The sequence below is a fragment of the Cavia porcellus genome, unplaced genomic scaffold (genome assembly GCF_034190915.1).
Source record: "Cavia porcellus strain 051 isolate PalLab524CR breed Dunkin Hartley unplaced genomic scaffold, mCavPor4.1 scaffold_11, whole genome shotgun sequence".
Lineage (NCBI taxonomy): Eukaryota > Metazoa > Chordata > Mammalia > Rodentia > Caviidae > Cavia > Cavia porcellus.
Window position 1 is genome coordinate 62,966,521 of NW_026947494.1, and position 17,560 is coordinate 62,984,080.

The following is a 17,560-nucleotide window of genomic DNA, read 5'->3' on the forward strand; positions in this document are numbered from 1 at the left end:
CAGCAAGATTCTCCAGGTGGTGGAAGTAATTGCTGATTGTCAGTGGTCTGCTGCATTCTTTTGGGTGGGGTATAAGGGTGACCTACAATCCAGTGTCTGTTCTAGGTATGTGGAGTGAAGAGGGTTGGCATCTGATGATCCTTAAAGTTGCCCTAGGTCTGGTAGGTGAGGCAGAGGAGCAGCCAATGATCCCATGGCTGCCCTCGGTTCAGGGGATGAGGAGGAGGAGGAGCAGCTGACAATCCTATGGCTGTCCTAGGTCCTTGGTACAAGGAGGAGGATCTTCTAGTTCTTTTCTATATTGGGCATTCATGGTTTCTGTCACTTTCCTAAACTTATATACTTTTTATCTATACATATTCTAGATTCACTAACCATGTCCTTCAGTATGGTATAGTATGGTATATATCTCTTTAGTTATCTGTATAATTAACTCTGATTTGTTTTTGGTTTTTTTTTCCCTAGAGGCTCATTTACCTGCTTTTATACTTCTGCTTCTATGCAGAAAGTTCAGCTAGGTGGCTTTTAATTTCTTCTTCCTCAGTGTCCCCGGATTTTCACTGGTCAAGCTGGAGGTCTGGAGTTGCATCTTACTTCTGTGGTTTCTCATTCTCTATTTTTAAAAAATTTGTTTTCTACATTGATGCTTGTAAATTGTTTATGGTAATAGCCTTGTTATTAGTTCAACACCTCGTTAGGAAATGACTACTTTTCAGAAATGTCTGCTAGGTGTAGCTGGCTTTTGGCTTTTGAGTCTGTCCCAAGAACCTATCTCTTTAATTTATTAGGAGTAAGAGATTACTGCTTATTTGGACTAGCACTCAGTTCTTTCTACTGGACTATGGAATTATTTATGAACCTCAGTGTTGGCATACAAGGAAGAACAACTGACCACAACCATGTCACCTTGGCTAACGTGATACAATTAGTAATAACAATAGCATCAAGCACAATCTAGACAGTGACAAACTGTGATAACTTTTGTCATTTTTAACTGTAGGTATAAGGTTTATAGTTATATCATGAAATGTAAAACAAAACAGAAAATTTCACATAATAAATAGCTGTTCAATAGAGCAATTTTGCCCTAAGGGGAAAAAATTTAAAGGGCATAGGAGGACAAAATAGCCAAATAAAAAAAATCAAAAGAAATTAGTAGTAAGTATAAAGGACAAAAGAAGATTACCCAAGGTTGGGGGAACCGGTGAAGAAGGCAGAACAAGAGAAAACTAAAAAATGAAAATAAGGACAAAATAAAATGAAACAAAAAATCTAAAAACAATGTTCACACTCATTTTAAAAAATCACACACACACACACACACACACACACACAGAAACAAACATGACAAAATGAAAGAGATTTCCCTGAAATTTTAAGCTTGTGGTTCTCTTCTGGGGCCTACAGTTTTGTGGTGGTGCCTATTTAGGGTATGGCTCTGCTGTCACTGGTAGACAAAGGAGATAGACACAGGCCTTTTACGTGTTGGATAATTCCAGCCAGCCTGCAGTAAGAATAGGGCAGGGAGCTGATTCTGGTACTTCCACAGAAGTTTAGCCTGACCTGGTACTTTCACCTTTACAACTCTAGGCCTCTGATTGTGGGATTGGGTCTGATTTGTTCAGCCTATAACACTGGATGTTTCTTGATAACCCTGGTCTTGACTCCCTCACCCTGGATATCTCCTACAGTTGTCCTTCACTATAATCTCATAGTCACTATGAGATTCCAGCACTGGGAGCCTTGAGATGAGGTCAGCCCATCACTGCTCTAAATTCTGGGTTCAGGTGGCCCCTCCCTAAATGACATCTGGCCAAGTACCCTTTCCAAGGGACACATAGATCCTCAAACTGGACTCACTCACCAAATGTTGTAGTGCACAGCATTTACTACTATATTCAACTGGTATTTTTCTCCCTAGAGCCTCTGGAGTCAACTGCCCTCACTGTGTCTCTGTAGAGTCTATTCTTCTTTCTCAGGCTGTGAGCTAGGATCAGGAAGAAAGCGCAACTCAAGCTCACCACCTTCTTTTACTGTGTTATAGTATGTCCTCTGTTGGCAAGATAATCAAATCAGAAATCAGTTTAGAAATGTATAAAGCAGCCCTCAAATATTTGAAAATTAAACAAACGTTTATTAATATAGCTCCTGGATCAAAGTAGAAATCACAAATTTCTGCTTTTCAAAAGACATCATTAAGAAAACAGTGGCAAATCACAGACTGAAAGGAAAAAAATTCTGATGCATATATCTGAAAAAACACTTAAACCTAGACTATAGGAAGAATTCTTAAATTCAATTGCAAGTAGTCAAACAACCTCAGTAAAACTTGGGCAAAAGATCTGAAAACTTTCATAATAAAAGATATTCAATGACCACCAATAAGCACATAAAAATATGCTCAACCTTATTAGTCATCAAGTACATGTACTGCATTGTGATTCACCATGCTTCCACAAGAATAACTAAAAATGTTTTTAAAGTGCTGAATATATAAAATACCAAAGAGACCATGTAGCCACTAAACTTCCATTCATCACAGATGGGAATGCAATACTGTGCAATCACTTTGGAAAACAGCATGACAACATTTTACACTGTAATCTCCTACCCTTATGATAGTGCTTACACTCCATTCCTATGTATTTACTCAATTCTTCAACTATAGAAACAGTTGTACAAGAATATTCATTGATGTTCCATTTTTAAAGCCAGTAACTGGCAGCAACTCACATGTCTATAGGTATGTGAATGGATAAAAAAGTTATCTATTCTTCACCAATGCTACCAGCTTTTAATAATTATATTTACTATTGTTAATTTCTTGCTTAGCAAGTACATTGCTTTTTCATAGTATTTTTGTGAATTCTCACATGATTTTTCTTTCAAATTAAACTTAGAATGATTTTTTTCAATCTTCTTTGGCCACTATACTTCCTGTACATCTTAATTTAAAAAGTAAATTTTCTACAAGAATTACTCTTTCTAGTCCTACATAAGCCATCATCTCACTTACGCAGCTGTACCACAGGAACAGAACTGCTTTAACTGGGTATTTTCTCCTCTGTACTTTAACCTCGCTACCAATATCCCACCTAGGAAACTTTGATTTTTCAGTTTACGATATTTTATTCTTGGTTTTTCAATTTACAATATTTTACTCTAGAACGTGGAGCTTTGATGGTCAAGGAATTTGCTGTAATTAACTAATTGCATGATCAGAGCTAGTTCTTCACAAACATGGGTAGAACTAGAAAATAGGATTTTGTTACTTTAATAGAATGCAGTCCAGTTTAATTCTATAATCAGGTACTGCCCCAGCTATGGTGTTACTGTCTGTGAAGAGTCAGAGATGAACAAGTCATGGATCCTGTTCTCAAGATTTCCTATTCCACGAAGGTAGCAACAATATAAACCCAAAAGCTGCATTAAAGACAGGTTCTCAGGACACAGAGGCTGCCTAAGAACAGGGAAAAAGTTCCTATTTAGAAAAAAAAAAATAAAAGGACCAGCACAATAAGGAGAAACCTTAATCTTCTGCATGGAACTTATTTTATCTTCTTGCTAGCAAACCCTGAGGCATAGAAATTTGCTGAACCTGGTGTTTCCTGACTGAGCCTATTTTGCATCATTGCTCCTCAGCTGCAAGGCTTAGAGCATCTAGAGCTCATGATTTTGTTTTGCAACCATATTCCTCCCATTACCTGTTTCTTTGGTGATTCCTTATTAACTAAGAATAGAATTTTCCAAAGAAATTTGATGGAGAAATGAATGCAGCAGTGAATGGTGAGATAGCTCTCTGTTAAACATTTTATTGTTAATTATAAATTTGCTGTATGATTTCAGTTCCCAAGAAAGCTTAAATTTTGTTCTAATTAAAAGAGACAAGTGGTGTGTATCAGAAACAGCTGCTCCAGAGAAAATTTTTGTTCATAGTCAGTTCCAAATGGTGCATACAAATGCATTCCTTAACAATTCTGTTAACATTTGATATGGGTGGCTTGTAATTTGTTCCCATAGAATAGAAAGAAAAACCATTTAATACCTCAAGATCCATTGTGCTTCTTCATTTTTTCAGCCCTACACATAGCCATGCAGCTTAACGCAGCTAAAATCACCTTTTAAGATAAAAGGCTGAAAAGAAGCGGGGAGCAAGGACAAAGAAAAAATGAAATGGAAGTCAGGAGAAACTATTCTCATGCACAGTAGATGGACTGCTAAAGAAGAAACCAACATAACAATGGAACTACTTAGAAATGTACAAACTCTGATCAGCCATGCCTTTCCCAGGGATCTGCCTTAGGAAACTTTGCACATGTAAACAGAGACACACACAGGGCTGGGACATAAGCTCAGCGGCATAAACTCCTGCCTTGCAAGCAGGCAGTTGTGAGCTCAATCCCCTGTACCAATAAAAAGGAAAAAGACCAAAAAAAAAAAAAAAAAAAAACCAGAGACACACACAAGAATGTTTACTCTGTATTATTTTTAGTGGCCAAAATGGTAAAAATTAAAATATCCTTCAACAGAAAAATAAACAAATCACAGAATATTGATATAATAGTGAAAATGACTTCTCTTAAGACATAGTTATCAATATAGGTAATTTTTCTACATGTAATACGTGTAGAAGGGGTTTTATAAGTGTCAGTTTTCAGAATATCAAGGATCACAATGGAAATGGAATCACGTTGGAACTGGAAGGATACTAAATTTCACTCCGAGAGCCTAAACATGAAAGAGGATAAGATAACTAATTCTCTGAACATACGTCATTGTACAGAAGATGATTGCCTTGTATGAGGATGGGACCTTTAATCAATGCATGAAAATGTGTGTAATTGGGAGGGAGGAAGAGTGAGCTTCAAAGAGGTAGAATGTGGTGTTTGTCCTTTTTGACTATCAAGCATCCCAATCCTGTAATTTGTTACTTACAATTTTTGTTCCTTTCAGTCATAATTCCCCATAAATCTCTGTCTCTGACCAGAGGTTGAGCACAGAATCAAGTCTAGGTTAATCAGACATCTTCTCTCTCCTGAGAATTTAAATGTTGGGTGAAAAGTTTTAAAAAATGAAAAGATAAGTGATCCAAGTATCCCCAAAGAGCCCAACACTGATCTAATTGCAGACTTATTATTCTTCCTTCATGGAAGCGGTACGAATTTAAAATCATGTATGACATTTACTCTGGATGTAGATTTTCAGTCCCTCCCTGGTATTTTACTACTAGCAAAGCCATCCATGATCACTAAATGGTATCCACCATTATAGTATCCTATGACTTATTGCTTCTGATCAGTGAGCTCCATTTACAAGGGTAAGAACCAGTGGTGTTCACTATTTATATAGACTATGTTGATGGTAGTTAATTTTAAATTGAAGAACACTAATATGAACTGCACAGAGCTAGATGAAACTGAATTTGGAAATGCAGCAGCAACTGACAAACACTGACCTGTCTACCTTTGGGAAAAAACAAGTGTACTTTCAGGTCCAGTATGTATGAAAAAATAGTGACATCATATAGGAGAGATAATTTTCTCTTTTTTCCCTTTTGCTTTTAGAAATAAGTATGTAAAGTAAGGTGTGTTTTGATGTCAGCAGCCAATTAGGTGGACTATAGTGGAAATGTGTCAGTGTTTTCGACTATTTAATATTCCAGCTCTCCTTCCTGGTGAGTCAGTGAGAACTACATGACCAGAGTAGCCTAGATGACAATAACCCGATACAGAAAATAAGTTTTTAAAAAAATTTTTCACAGCACTGGGATTGAACCCAGGACCTCATACATGCTAAAAGTTGTTCTACCATTGAGATATATCCTCAGCCACTTTTGTTTTTATTTTTATTTTTAAAATAGAGTCTTGCTAAAGCGCCCCAGTTTGTACCCTTCAACTTGAAATCCTCATTAGTACCTGGAATGACTAACTTGGCTAACATTTTTAAATTTTAGATGTATGGCTAGGAATGCAAAGAAATGAAGCAGTGAAAACATTTTTCTAATGTCAGTCACAAAATTGTGCTCTAATTATGAAGGACTAGCAAAAGTTAGGGAAAAAAAAACTATTTACCTTAATTGTGCTGAGGATTCTAGTGTCATCTCATCTTTCCCAGGATGGATATAGGCTGTTTCCCAAAAGAAGGCTATAACTACATCTGGTAAAGCGGAACACAAAAACAAAACAAACTCATTTCATTGAAGAATACTAATTGAGCAACGTAGGTCCCATTTTTTTCTGTAGATAAAATCTTGATTTTTATACTGAGCTTGACTCTGCAGGATAATCATGCAAACTGGACCCAGAATTTAAGCTACATTGGATTCTCTTTAGTGTACCTGCTGTCCAGTCCCTCTGAAGGCCACTCCCTCAGTTCTGGCTTTAAGCATCTAGTTATATAATCTTTTCTATTTCTGTATTAATATATGTAATCTACTGCTTGACACATTTTTATGGAAGCAGTTTCCAGCCATATTATATGGTTGCTTTAGCATCATAGCTTCTGTGGAGGAGTCAATGACAAAACAGTAAGGATACTGGAAGACAATCAGAGACCTGCCATATATCATGGGAAAAAATATTGCTTCCCCACCCCAAATCCAAGTACATATTGCATTAAGATTTGGCTGTTAGGATGTCATATATGTTATAAACAGTTTTTCCCCAAGATGATTACATTGATTGTATGGGATCATAATCACCACAGCTCAGTACCAAAGAATTAGGAGCTGAGCAAGATAGTAACTTTTTATCCTTTATAAATTGGTGAGGTAGGTTCTTGGAATGGCTATAAAAAAAACACCTTGGGAGCCCTCCACCCACCCAGAGGATCTCAGTGGGCCAGAGAGTGCATGAGCATGCCCTTCCTCCATCCAAAGGACAACAAGCAGTCCTGCAAGGCCCTCAGTGATGCAGTAGAGCCCCAGTTGGGGGTACTTACCATGGTCCGGTGGGGCAAATGGCCTAGAAAAGTCTGAAGCTTTAGTAAAAATATGAACCAAGGTTTGGTTCACATCAGTACTCCTAGTCAGCCCAGGAAGAATCTAGGACAAATCCAACTGGCCCCACAGAAGGATTTAGGCGACTGGCCTCTCCCCTACATGTGGGACCCAGCAACTGGATGAACACAAGCCACACAGAAGGACCCTGACTAAGATGCACATGGTGGAAAGGCAAGACTAGCAAGATTGAAAAGACTGAAATGTGAACTAAGAGGTGAAACTGACAAGAGGAAAAAATGAAACAATCTCAGACCACCAACCCACACAAAGTAAGTCTAGGAGGCACTGACATAGAAAACACTGGAAGACACATACCTGAAATTTCTGAAATGATAGCAACCAAGGTAAAGAAACAAATCCAAGAGGCTAGAGAGGAAATCAGATCAGAAATAATCCCAGGTGTAAAAAAAAAAAAGATATGACAACCTCAATAAAGGAAAATCTTTACTCATATAAGATGGAAAACAGAAGAAATGGAAAAATTTCTACACATTTATGAATTACCAAAAGTTCAATCAAGACAATATAAAAATTTTTAATAATCCAATATCAGCTAATGAAATTCAAAATGTAATTAAAAACTTACTAACAAAGAAAAGTTCAGGTCCTGATGGATTCATGAATGAATCCTACCAGAAATTTAGACAAGACTTAATGTCACATGCCTGCCACTATCAGGACCCTCCTGTGGATAGCCAGCATGGGCCAAAAAATATAGCCAGCCCAGTCCCCATGAGCCTGATAGGCACCATCCGGGACCTGTAGCCAGGAGGACCAGTTAGCCATACGTCAGAGAAGCTGCACATGTCTGGACAAGCCCACCCCACATCCCACCTCCTTCCCAGGAAACCCAAGTGCCTCACACATTCCCCTACACATGAACAGGTAGGTAGCAAACATGAGATGTACTTGGGACCCCACAACTGGCTTTCCCAGAGAAAACCACACAAGTATCAAGACAAAAGAGCACAAAGCAATCTCTTTCCTCTAATCCACACAGAACAAGCACAGGAGAACTAGACATAGAATAAATTTGAAGCCACACCCATGAAATTTCTGGGATGATGTCAACAGTAGTAAAGAAACTTCTTCATGAAGCTGTAAAAAAATTCAGGTCAGAAATAATAACTCGGGCAAGAGGAGAAATGACAAACATAATGAAAGTGTTGCTGAACATATCCAAAGAAGACATAGATTTTTAAAAAAGAACTACATAGGAAAATGAGGTAAAACTAAAATGAGCAATACAGGCAAGAATTGGAATGCATGAAACAGATTCAAAGAGATATCCAGGAAATTAAGAATTCTATTGAAAGTTGGCATAACTCCTTGAAAAAAATTGAAGGTAGACTCTCAGACCTTAAAGACAGAATTGCAGCTACCAATCATAAAAGGAAAGATCTCTTAAAAATAATAAGGAAACAAGAAATAACAATTCAATGGCTACAAGATGCTGCAAAGAAAAGTAATTCAAGAGTGATACATGTCAGAGAAAAAACAGGGATACACACAAATGACATAAAAAGACTGTTTACAGAAGTGATAGCAGAAAATTTCCAAAGCATAGGAAAAGGACCTGACATACAGATAAGTGAGGCAAATCGAGCTCCAATTACCCAAACCAAAATAAATCTACTCTCAGATGTATAATGATCAGGAGCCCAGAAATTCAGCACAAGAACAGAACATTAAAAGTTGCTAGAGAAAAATCACCTATACAGGAAAACAGAATCACCACAGACTTCTCAACACAAATCCTTAAGTCAAGAATCCTCAGTGAAACATTTGAAGTCCTGAAAGAAAATAACTTCCAATTCAAACTGATGTACCTGAAAACCTATCTTTCAAAATAAATAGAGAAAAAATATATTCTCATGAAAAAGAACAACTGAAGGAATTCATAACCTTACAAAGAATACTGAAAGACATGCTAGAGTCAGAAAAATGACCATAGTTGCTGAAACAGCAGCAGAAGGAGACCACCAAGCAGGTCAGGTAATTGAACAGAAGGGGACAGTAGGAAGCCCATATCAGGAAAGTAGCACGGCAGAGACAAGCTAGGGCTTGTCAGCCATAAGCATTTATGTAAATGGCCTCAGTTCACCAATAAAAAAAGCACAGGTATACAAGAAACATTTAACTCAAAAGGAAATTCATAGACTGACATTCAAAGGAGAGAAAACAATGCTCCATGTAACAGAGAACCAGAAAAAAACAGAGATAGCTTGCCCATCAATCACACAATGGAAAAGAAAGATATGGAATTTTTATATAATGGAAAAATAATCATTTATGAAAAAGGATAATCCCATTTTAGATTGACATCTTTCACTTGGCCAAACAAAGATAAGTTTCCTCTGTCATTGTGTGGCTTGGTAGTTCTTTCTTTTCACCACAGACTAAAGCTCCATTGTATAGATATATTTGTTTATTTATCCATTCACCCATTGAAGGACATCTTGGCCAGGTTTTGGAGATTATAAAGTTGCTATAAATATTCATATGAAGGGGTTTTTGTGTCGATATTAGTTTTCAAGCTGGATAAATATCTTGGAGCATCATTATTGAATTGTATGCTAAAACTATATTTAGCATCATAAGAAACTTCCAAAATGTCTTCCAAAGTGGTTGAACCATTCTGCATTCTATACAGCAAAAAATGAGTGTGTTGATGGTAACTGTTTTAAATTGTGAGAGCAGGAAAGCTTTCAATTACACAAAATCTCATCGCTACAAAACAGCTCTGTTATGGGGATTAGGTAGACAGTCCTTGATTCATGACTTTTTATAAATGAACAATGAACTTGTGTAACCATTTGGAGATAGCATTTATGTTTGAAGGAACATAAAATTCTAATTCTCTTCCTCCTTTGCACAGTTAGGACATTGTAGCTTTAAGATGTACTGACCAACTTCTCAGTGGCAAAGGCGACTGGAAAAATTTAAATAAATCTATAATTAATCCTACACTACCAATATTTTATGAAGTGGAAAAGCATGTATTGTGAAAAGCGTTATTTTAAATATAAAGAAATTCAGGAGTTAAAAAAACTATCTGATTGTCTTCAGGAAACTAAATATGAGTAGATAAATTATTACAGTTACATAATTATTACAATTATGAGTCCTTTACCTGGGTTCTGTGTTCAAAATCTTACTGTATTACTTACTAGCCATGTGCCACTAGGCAAGTTTCTTAATCTCACTGATTTCCCAACTAGTAAGTGAAAATAGCAATAAAATTTCCCACTTTACAGTTGGAACCAGCCAATATCAACGACTTTCTATACGCAGTCACCTGACTTCACTTCATGATGACTCTGACTTGTCCAGGTCAGGGTCATCCAGCTCCTAGGCTTCCACCAGAATCAGCAAAAACTCTTGCAATGTCTCTTTCTTCCATCTTTTCCTGCTGCTCAGTCCTACTTTCCCCTAAACTTAGCCTTAGCCATCCTTCTTAGTGCATGTCCCCCGAAACGTGTGTTTGCCCTTCCCTTCAAGTTAAAACTTGAGTCTCTAAGAACAATAGTAAAAGAGTCTCTAAGAACAATAGTAAAAGAAACTTGAGTCTCTAAGAACAATAGTAAAAGAGTCTAAAACAATAGTAAAAGACTCTAAAACTTGAGTCTCTAAGAACAATAGTAAAAGAGTTTTCAATAGTAAAAGAGTTAGCAGTCAACCTGCCAAGACATTTCTTTTTAAAATTCGGATGTCAGGTTCTCTTATTGACAGACAGCTTTAATTGCCTGATGACTAGTTTCCAGAACTGCTGTAGTTTTCTGGAATAGTAGTTATGAGGGTGCAAACAATAGATACTGGCAAAAATTGTCTTTTAAAACATGAACACACTTTCTGCATCCCTTTTGGTGGCCTCTAGGCTTATACTTGCAGTGAACCAACTTCCAGATTTATAGAGCATCCTTCTATTTAAAACTGCCATCTCATAACTCATTACAAAGACACTTATGTTTAAAGTAATTATGAACAAAAGGAGAACATGAAAATAGAGGCTGATAAGAAATTCAATTAAGGGCTGGGGATTTAGCTCAGTGGCATAAATACCTGCCTGGCAAGTGCAAGGTCATAAGTTCAATACCCAGTACCAAGAAAAAGAAATACAATTAAGCCAGCTCTGCTACCTCTAAATTCACTAACACAAGAAACCTCCCTTTCTGCTAGCATAGGCGCTAGAAGCCTAGCTCATAAACTGTGTCATCCCTCCAAATGAACCAAGTCTTCTTTTGCCAAGCTCAAGAGCAGAGCTGAGGACAACATAATAATTCAAACAGTTCATTTCCAATTAGAAGAATGATATCCCATTATCTTGAATACCAGTGGAGACAGTGACACAACTGCATGAGGCGCATCAGTGCTCAGCCTGAGACCATCCAGAGTCACGGGCTATGTTTCCACCAATTGGGCACATTAGGTGGAAACCAAATTTCAATTTGATTTGATATAACCCAAAGTCCAGAGGAAGGTAAAGACAGAGAGGCACACAATAGTTGATATCAAACATGTAAAAACCAATCAACAGACTGTTTAGGTCATCTACCATTTTATTAGTGTCTCTGAAGCTCCTGCATCTTTGGTTATTACATCTATTATCTGTTTAGTTATATCTTCTCTAATCCTGCTGTCTTTGAGCTGTTTTCTGTCCTCCTCTGCTATTCTTTTGAATAAGTCAGGTGTGTGGTTTATGTTACTCTGCCCTTCAATATCCGCTGGATGTGTTTCTGGGGAGTTGTGGTTTGGGGTAGGGGTTTATTGTCTCATCTCATGTTTTTATTCCGTTTGTTTGTGTTTGTTTTGTTTTGTGTGGAGGCTTGCAGATGTTTGTACTCTAAAGACTTTGTTGCTAGTGTAGAGATAGATCTTTTTAGCTGCTTTTCAACATTATAATTTGAGCTTGGATAACTGCAATCCTCCACCACAGTCCCAAGATCTGACCACCTATGGGAGAGTATGATACAGTATTGTTAGCCCAGCAACCAAGATAAAGAACTTGTGTGCATCCTTAAAAACAAAACCAGCTAAAAACTCTTGTAACATATTTTTCTCAGATGAGTTCAGAGCAATTAACACCCATGCCTAATTAGTGCTCACAGTTTGAGGTTTCTCATAATTGAGATTTTCTAGGGACATTATTCGTGATTCATACAAAACTCTAGAGGAACATTTTTTAGAAGAAGGAAGCCTTTATGAATCTGATCATATCATTTTAGTCTATGGCCTGATGAGTGGTGGGGATACTCAGTCTGCCTGGAGCACTCCCAGAACTAGCATGGCCCTGAGGCGGGCTGACAGACCTCTTCATCCAATTTCCTCCTTTGGCAGGAGCCACTGCAGTTCTGGGTTGAGAGGCATTCGGAAACTGAGGCTCAGCTTGGTAGAGAACACAAGGATTAGTTATAATGTCTCTAATAGACTGAGACATAACAAACTTTGAGCACAAACTGGGCCCCAGAGCTTTTTCTAAAGAAGGCTGTCCTGGAGCTGACACTACCTCCATGTTGCCAAGCTATAGAGCATTATGGTCCCTCACACATTCCCTGAACCTGGCACACAGAAGCTGGACCAGACCAATGTCAAGGCACAGAAGAGAAGCACAGGGTGATAGGCTTCCGCGCGGCATTGTAGCGGAATGAGGGGTTTCAGTCTCCTTCCATCATTAGAAGTCTTTTAGTGCAACTGATAAGCCATGAAAATCAATCCTCATTGGCCACATCTGTGTTACGGATGCTCCTACTGCTGTGAAGGCCAAAGGAAGCTGCTAACTTCCCAAGAGTCCAGTGCTGTCTGTTCCAGATATGATCAGTGTATAACCATCCTTCAGGGCCCTTGGAGGCTTGGTACCAGAACCCTCCACCCGACGGAAAATCAGGACATGTCCTCCTACATACCTTAGGCCCTCTTTGGATTACTTATAATGCCTAACACAATGTAAACAGCATATTACACTGTATTGTTTAGGGACTAATGACAAGTAAAAAATCCGTACCTGTGAATATAGATGCAATATTTTCTTTGAATATTTTTAACCCACAGTAGATGTGGAGCCCTCAGACATAGAAGTCCATCGTTATTAGCTTCAAATGGCTACTGTGACAAACTTCATGGCTTAAAGTAACATATATTTATTCTCTCAAAAGTTCTGGAGATTGGAAGCCAAAAATAAGTTCTAGTGGGTTGAAATCAAGGTTTTGGGAGGGCTTCACTCCCTCCAAAGGCTGTAGAAAATGATGATTCCTTTGTCATTTCCAACTTTCCAATTTCTTGTATTCTTTGGGTGATGGCCCCTTCCATGGTCTTCAAAGCCAGCAAAGTAGCCTCTTGCTTGGCTTCCCATTGTCTTCTTCTCATCAAATTTCTCTCCACTTCCTTCTCATGCGAATTCTCAGCTGTATTATGGGACCACTCATGGTTATCCAAAGTAACTTCCCCATCTCAAAATCCTTCCCTTAATCACATTTGCAGTACCTCTTTCTCCCTATTCAGTTGTGATCACAGGCTCCAAGAGCTAGGGTCTGGATGTATTTGTGGACTATTACTCAACCTATCCCAGCCACAGACTGTGAGAGTCAACCTTCACAACACAAAGTGTATACCTGGGGACAGAGAGAGCACAGGAATGGAAAGAAGGAAGGGTATCAAAACAGGTAAGAGGTTGATGAGTCTATATGGGTCAAAAAGCTACAGATGCTATGCACTGTCCCCTTTTCCCACAATACAAAACACCCATGTGCTCTTATAGATGTAACAATGCACACTGAGGTGTCTTAAATTCATTTTCTTGTGTAAATTATATTTATCAATCTTTTTCTCATTATAATATCAACAGCTACTCATAGGAGAAACTTGGAGAACTTCAGAAAATTAAGATCACCTATGCCAGAGTCATATTCTGATATATTTTCAAACTCTCTGAGCTTATCTTTCTTGAATTAAGCCCTTGGAATGTTATAAGTTCAGACATGCCAAAAAATTCTTACTCAGAAGGACAGAAATGTTTTTCACATTTGTGTTTCATTCATGAAAAGATCAAGACATAAAAAGGGCACAGTGTTCCATCTGGCATCAGTCATTAGAAGGAAGGGAAATGGTGAGACTCAGGCTCCTTCCTTCCCTTATTGTCTTCTGGCCATCAGTGCAGACTTCATCTTTAAAGACTTGCACTCTATGTCCAATTAAACACATCCAAATTCCTACTTAGGATCTTAAAGATCTATTGCTACACATGCTGATGGTACATCAACATCTTGACTACTTTTTCTGAGTCATAAATGAATATCTGCCTTTCCTATAATCAAAAGCTATCTTGCAGGCAATATGCCTATAATCCCAGTATTCGAGAGTGAGACAGGAGAATTGCCTCGAGTTTGAGGCTAGCCTGTGCTACGTAGCGATTTAAGGCCAGCTTGGACTGTGTAGGAGACTGTGTCTCAAAAGGACCAAAAAAAAAAAAAAAAGCTATCTTGCTGTAATAAATCAATGGAATGTGAAACTGAGTTATTATTTAGCCTGTCAAATGCCTGGCAAAGAGCAGAGCAAAGATACACCTAATGTTATTATTTTGTTGTTTGTAAACATACTCTTAGTAATTAAATGAAAAAGGCAGGTTCATTCAATTTGAATCTCACTCCCATATAAGTAAAATCAGCCTAGTAATTAGACAACAAATGAATCACCACAGTGCTGGCACAAGGCATGATTAAAATATGATGGGTGTTTACATACATTTTTAAATGTACTACATTAAAAGACACATTGCCGTTACTCTCCCTCAAAATACTCCCCTTTACTTCAAACACACTTGATCTATTATTCTTGTCACTTCCTGAAGCCGCTCTGGAAGTCCTCTTTCATCAGTATCTTTTCATGGCTGCCTCATGGCTGGATCAATTCAAAATATTTACAGCTATTTCTTTTTTTGATTAGTACATGTGTGCAGTACACAATGTTTGCATTATTTGAGGTGAGTCGGTACATGTATATCTTAATTCTTTTTCCATCCCCTTCTCTTCCCCACTCCCTTCATCTTTTCACTTCCTTCCTATTTGAGAAAGATCTCTCTACTTCTTATTTTCCTCTTTATTTATAATTTGCATCTCTCATATAATAGAAATCATGCAGTACATAAGTGCCTGATTTATTTCACTTAACATTATGGTCTCAAGGCACATCCATTTTCTTACAAATGATTCAAATTTATCCTTTTAATGATGAAATAGTATTCCATTGTGTATAAACATCACATTTTCTATCCATTAATCTGTTGTTGGATTTATAGGCTGCTTCCAAGATTTAGCTGTTAGGAATTGACTGCTACATGGGTAGGCATGAGTCACTGGAATATGGTGCCTTTAACTCTTGGAAAGAGACCTGGAAGGAGAGTGGAATGTCTATTTTTAGTTTTTGAGGACTCGCCATACTGATTTACATAGTGATTATAATGGTTTACATTAACAACAATATAGAAACGTTTCTTTCTTCTTGCAATGTCATCAGCACTTGTTATTGTTTGATCTCTTGATGGTGGCCATGTTTTCTGGGATAAGATGGAATCTCAGTGTTGTTTTAATTTATATTTCTCTGATAGCCAGCAAGTATGAATATTTCTTCATGAATTCATTGGCACCATCCAAGAAACATCTATTCTTTTCAGTGTCTCATTTTTTGATTAGTTATTTTATTTTAGGGGCCCTAATTTGAGTTCTTTATATATTCTAGCTATTAGTCCTCTGAGGAATAGCTGGCAATTTTTTTCTCTTCTGTAGTTTATCTTTTCACGACAACCTACAGATGTAGTTGCTGTGATGGTTGTTTCTTTTGTTGTGCAGAAGATTTTCAATTTGATATGATCCCATTTGTTGATTCTTGGTATTATTTACTGTGTAACTGTGGCTCTACTCAGAAATTCTGTCAAATACAAGTATTACTATGAGTCTTCCTCCACATTATTTATTGAATCTGTCACTGTGTGACTTCTGGGTCCTCCCCACAGTCAAAATGATCACAAAAGGTAAATGTTGTGAATTGATTCAAGACGTTGAGGCAGCCAGATAAGCACTACTAAATACATACGTGCACACACACATGCACACACACACTGAAAAGAAGATTCCAGAACTCTTCATAGGTCATTCAAGGCCAGCCTGAGCCACATAGAGACTATGTCTCAAAAAACGAACCAAGAGTACTGCCAGAACTGCTTCAGAAAATAGCAAGAATGATGGGCTAAATGTACTCCAAACTATTTTAAGAGCGATTAATGGCAATATGACTTTTGCTATAATTATTTTAAACACACCTCATTTACTTCAGGATGGGCTTTCTTCTTTATCAAGCTAAAGAAAACATACAAGGGAGTGGGAAAATATTTGATGAGTTTGAAAATAAACCATATATTTGATCTAAAGAGATCAACACATTCTGCCTTCCCTACACATTAATTCATTATTGTTAATATGGAGAAAACTTGAGATTAAAAACTCTGTAGGGCCCGGGAAAATCAGAGTGCACTGCCTTCGAGATCTTCAGCACTGTCTTACTCACTTTCCATTTCATTCATCTTCCACCCATCTTGCCGAGGTAGATTTCAGCACAGACAAAACCTCTGAATCACTGTCTTATTCCACCCCTTTCTTTGAGTATAATTCTGATCACATTGTTAACAATTTGGATACCCCAAACTGGATTAAGGGATGGGCTACCATGCAACATCCAGTTATTATGGGCATTAAAAAACATTCTGGAATCAATCAGAAATATAATGCCATTAACTCAGATTTCCAGAATCAATCCTTATGTAATTGATGAAATGTAATTTGACTTCATTTCTTCTGAAATAGAAAGTAAACTTGTATGAAGAGCAGAAATATTCCTTGTCAATACCAATCCTTCCTTGAGATCTCTGTGACAAACAAGTTTATGTGACTCAAGAGTCTGGCATCAAAAACACTGAGAGTAGCCAGCGGTATAGCCCAGCAACACAGTGCCTTGTCTGGCAGGTGCAAGGTCCTGAGTTTGATTTCTGCTATTGGAAAAAAAAAACAATTCTGAGACTAACTACAGATATTCCTCATTGAGCCACATACCTGTTTAATGACATTTGGACTTGTGATCCACCACTTGAACTTATGCCCTATACTTGGACTTAAGACGCAGGAATATGAGCAGCAGGAGGTCTCACAGTGGCTTCTCCTACAGTACAAGTAAGGTTCACTGATAGCGCTGTATGGTACAGTACAATAGTTTTATGTTCTCTTATACATTACAGTACTGTGTGTAATAGTGGTACAAATAATGCAGTGTCATCAAGTTGGAGTTTCCTTTGACCATTTCTTTGTTCTGAATATTATAATGTATGTACTAAGAGTTCCTCATTTAGTGCCAAATGTATTTAATGTTCTAGTTCCAGGAATACAACTCTGTCATTAAACAGTACAAATGGAAATATGTGTAACAGAAGCAGAAAGTTAGTGAAATTCTACAGCCAAGTATGCATAACACAAACATTTTGAGGAAGAAGAAAGAAATTTTAAGCCCTATAATATATCT